The following is a 5,131-nucleotide window of genomic DNA, read 5'->3' as shown; positions in this document are numbered from 1 at the left end:
ACGTCCTGCCCCCCCCCCCCCCCCGCTTTCCCCCCTCGGCCCGCGCTCCCTCTTGGATATCTATCTATTTCTTTCTAAACATATCTCCGTCTTTTTTCGATATCTTTGTGAGTATAGACAGACGTGTTTTATATCGCTCTGTATCTTAGATACTTTTTCTGTCGCTTTTTGCCCCTCAGGGCCTTTACTTTCTGGTGCAGGTCTGTCAAAGCTATTTTTGCTTGCTTTTTGCTCTTTTCGAGTGGCTATTTGGATAGTGCAGCCAATCTTTGTTATTCTTTCGGTTATTAGATTTGGGAGCTAAACTCTCATTCGAGTTACAACCGACGGTCGGCGGTGAGTTGCGTGGCGCTGAGGCGGGCCGGTGGTATAGGCATCAAAACAAACAAGCCGAAATGTCGTGTCAAGACAAGGATGACAACACGCGATGCTCTGTCGCACCTAAGTGAACTCTCACAAAACGGCATTCTAGTTCAAATCTGTCAGATATGTTGGAAAGGTCTACGGGCAATATAATGAATGTTTCTCGGATAAATGCATTGAGAAACTCTATTAGCATGCGTAACTATGCGGTAGCCAAAATACTTCTGTCTAGCAAGGAGTCTGCTGAGATAAAACAACAGATTAAATCTGTCTTCCGTGTATGTAAAGAGGCCTTCTTCGATCTTTCGTCTGCTTGTTTCTTTATGCTCGAAAACCACGAGCCAATGTCTTTTCCATCCTTAGGAAATATCAAAGACGCTGTTGCCGGGACGTTGTCAGATTTTCATTCTGCGCTTCCTGTGCTCGCATCTAGTGCGTGTGCGGAGCGGGAAACTGTGGGGGGTGGCCCTTCTAGTGCCCCCCGCACTTTCGCATCCGTCGTCGGGTCTAGTGGGCCCAGGGTGCACGTCACACGCGGTCCGTCCCTCGAGGTACTCAGAAAAACCAATCTGCTAATTGTACCCATGGATAACAAATCTGAAAAACTATGCAATTCCAAGGACACTAGAGAGGCGCTGGTAAACGCTGTAAAACCTTCCGATTTCGACCTTAGAGTCAAGAGGATCTCCTCGGCTCGCGGGAACGGAGTGCGCATCGAGGCTCATTTTGTCAACCTGGTCAAGATGGTGGACTCTTCTGAGTTGGCCATGGCCGGACTCAGAGTGGAGCACGAAACCAAACTTAACCCTAGGTTAATTATACACGGAGTCTCATGCAGACTAACTACGGCAGAGGTTGAATCGGAGATAGTGGCGTTAAGCCTGACTAATCACGTCAAGGCAGAGGTGAGGGTCTTCTACCAGTTTTCTCCGAAAAAAGATCGCTCGACTACGAGTTACATAATTGAGATTTCGCCAGATGTTCGCAACCTATTGTAAAAGGAGAAGCACATTTATATCAACTATTCTGCGTGCCGTTTCTCCGACCACGTCAGAGTGCTCCAATGTTTCAAATGTCCAGCTTTTGGTCACTGTGCAAAGGACTGCAAGTTGTCTGCGCTCTGTGGTTATTGCGGTGGTGGGCATGAATTGAAGGACTGCAGAAGAGGGGAGGCTGCCAGTTGCGGTAATTGCGAGAGGTGGCACGCGAACGAAGAGCGTTCGCATTCAGCCTTGGATGGAGATAAGTGTCCTATCTTGCGCCGCAAGCTTTTGGACAGGATCAAACTCATTAACTATGGATAGCTCTGTCTTCGATCTCTTACACATGTGCCATGTCAACTGCCAGTCCCTTTTCGCCCACCTGGACGAATTTCGTTCTTTTTTCTTGGCCTCAAACTACCATATTATCTGTTTATCTGAAACATGGATGAAACCATCGATGTTTGAGCATCTTGTGGAGCTCCGGAGATATCAGCTTTTCAGATGCGACAGGACTGGAAGAGGAGTGGGCGGCGTTGCTTTCTACGTATCAAATGCATTACAGGTTAAAATCATGCAACAGTTGAAAGGTGAATACTGTAGAAAGCCTGAATTTCTCATAGCTAAAATTTCCTTCAGCACTGGCTCCAAGTTGCTCTTGGCGGTCGTATACCGGCCACCTCACTGCGGCTACCTTGCTGACTTTTTCAACATCTTCATGGACCTGTCAGTTTCGTATAGACACTCTATTATCTTCGGTGATTTCAACGCTGACATGGGCTCCATCACTTTGATTCTGAACAGATCTTATCATTCGTGGAATCTTCTGGTCTGTTTCTCGTGCCGTATGGGCCGACTCATCACTTACCTAATTCCTCCACGACCTTGGATATATGCATAGTTGATGATGCCGATAAGTTAGTCTCTTATGAACAGCATGATGTATGCTTCCTTTCTAACCACGATCTGATCAGCATAAAATACAATATTAGGATGGAGCGCCACCTGGATCGAGTTATTAGAGTGAGAGATTTCCGCTCCTTCAGCGGATGACTACAGCAATGATCTCTCATCGTGTGATTGGAACTCACTTCTGTGCGTTCAAGATGTGAATCACAAGATCTGCATTTTAAATAACTTCCTCTTGGAATGCTATGATAAGCATGCTCCGCTTAAAAATATCAAACCCAGGCACCCACAAGCGCCCTGGCAAACTGAGGGCATTAAGGCTATGATGAGAGAGAGAGAGAGACAAAACGAGAAGGGTATGGAGGAGACGAAGAACTATTGACAATTATTCAGCGTATAGGACCTTGAGAAACAGCGTACAAGTGGCTGTGCGCAGTGCCAAGCGCGATTGTTATTGCAACGCCTTTCACAACATAAAAGATCCCAACGACATCTGGAAAAAACTGCAGCATCTCGGCATCATCAAGCCCAAATCTTCGAACTTGAAGCTCCTCTTCTCAACTGAAGAGCTGAATGAGCACTTCTTACTTAATTCGAGAGCAGAGAAAGTTCTCGATAATGTCTGTCTACGTGACCAATCCTATGACGACTCTAAGTTCTACTGGCACAACATTGAATCTCAGATGATGGCGAGCGCTGGCACGAAACAAATCAGGAGCTGTGGGGATAGACGGGCTGACCTCGAAACTGATTTCATTAGCCTTGTCGTGCATACTGCCTATTGTTACGCACATATATAATTACTACATCTCCAACTGTGTATATCCGGATACTTGGAAGTCCGCCCTAATCTGTCCGTTACCAAAAGTTAAATGCTCCACCAATCTCCAAGATTATAGACCTATATCAATTTTATGTTTGCTTTCTAAGGCGCTCGAGCGCATTGCGGCGGAGCAGATCACTCATCACCTCGAAACTCTCAATCTGTTTGATTCACATCAGACAGCATACAGGAGAGGTTTTTCAACACAGACTGCATTCATAAGAATAATGAATGAAATACGACATGCTGCTGATCGAAGAAAAGTAACCATCGCAGTATTCTTCGATTTCACAAAAGCCTTTGACAATGTCAATCATCTCATACTCATCTACAAACTGAGACAGCTCAACTTTTCCTGCGAGGCGTTAAGATGGTTGTGTGCCTATTTGGACGGAAGACGGCAGGCCGTGCGTGATACTACCACGGGCGACATATCTCCTATGAGGACGGTTACGAGGGGTGTGCCTCAGGGACCTGTCCTGGGAGTGGCCTTCACTTGGACACAGTACAATTGGACACGGTGCAAATGGACACGTTGCAAATGGACACGAAACTTTGCACACGTTCAATTGGACACAGTGCATTTGGACACAATAATTTTGGACACAGTAGCTTTTAGACACAGAAGAAAATTCATTTGGACACCGTTCAGTAGCACACCGGTCAGTTGCATACCGTTCAGTTGCACACCGTTCAGTTGCACACATAAAAATGCACACCGTTCAGTTGGACACATAAAAATGCACACCGTTCAGTTGCACACCGTTCAGTTACACACCGCTGAATTGCATACCACTCAGTTGCACACTGGTCAGTGGCACACCGCTTAATTGCACACCGTTCAGTTGCACACCGCTCAATTGCACACCGGTCAGTTGTACACCGCTTAAAAAGCTACTGTGTTCAAAATTATTGTGTCCAAATGCACTGTGTCCAATTAAGCCGTGTGCAAAGTTTCGTGTCCATTTGCAACGTGTCCATTTGCATCGTGTCCAATTGTACTGTGTCCAAGTGCACCGCCCCCCGCAAAGCGCGGTAGACGAGGAAATAGAATACAGGCGACGATCCATTCGCCAGATGGACCAAAACATAGCGGAGGCGAATCGCACGCCGTCTCCCGAAACATATCGCGAGGAAAGAAGAGATGATACGCAACTCTTCGAAATACTAAATGAAATGCGCACAGAAATAAGAGCATTAAATAGGCGAGTAACGCGAGTAGAAAACGCGATTATGGATTTGCCACATCACGGATGTACCCACCGAGAGAACGATAACGACGCGTTTAATGCCACACACGGGCGAACCGACCGCGACATCAGAAATCGACATAGCATTGCTCCGAACTACTTGCCGTTAAAAGAAGCAAGAACAATGATTCCCGAATTTGACGGAACATCGCGACATAAGTTATTGAAATTTTTAAATGCATGCACGTACGCCGTTTAAGACATAAATCCTGCGGATGAAGAATCTTTAATCCGAGCAATTTTATATACGAAATTAAAAGGAAAAGCCATGCAGGATTTCAAGACACGAAATATTCAGACTTTCGACGAACTAAAACAACAACTCGAGACTTGTTACCAGTCGAAACAAAGCACGACACATTTATCGAATTCAATTCGCTAAAACAAAAGCCGAATGAAACTGCGCACGCTTTCGGACAACGCGTCGATTTACTAGCGATGAAATTATACGATTCGATGATCGAAGGAAAAGAGCATTCCGCATCATCATGTAACGGTTCACCTTTCCCGTACGCTGCGGATCAAGGCTCGCCGGTGCCAGGATTCGGGAGAAGGGGAAACTCCAACTTACTTTACCTTGGTATAAGCGGTTTAAATAATTAGATTTATTCAAGCGGTTCTACAATGCGGTCTTATAATATGAACAGGTCGCGGTATATACAAGCGGTGCGAGAGTCTATCAGGACGCGGAGACCGGGGCGGTCTTACTGGTTACGGTGTATGTACAACGGTCTTACAATACGGACAGGTCGCGGTATATACAATGCGGTCTTACAATGTGAACAGGTCGCGGTATATACAAGCGG

Source organism: Formica exsecta, unplaced genomic scaffold (genome assembly GCF_003651465.1).
Source record: "Formica exsecta isolate Colony F162 unplaced genomic scaffold, ASM365146v1 scaffold89, whole genome shotgun sequence".
NCBI lineage: Eukaryota > Metazoa > Arthropoda > Insecta > Hymenoptera > Formicidae > Formica > Formica exsecta.
This window is presented reverse-complemented; position numbering follows the sequence as displayed.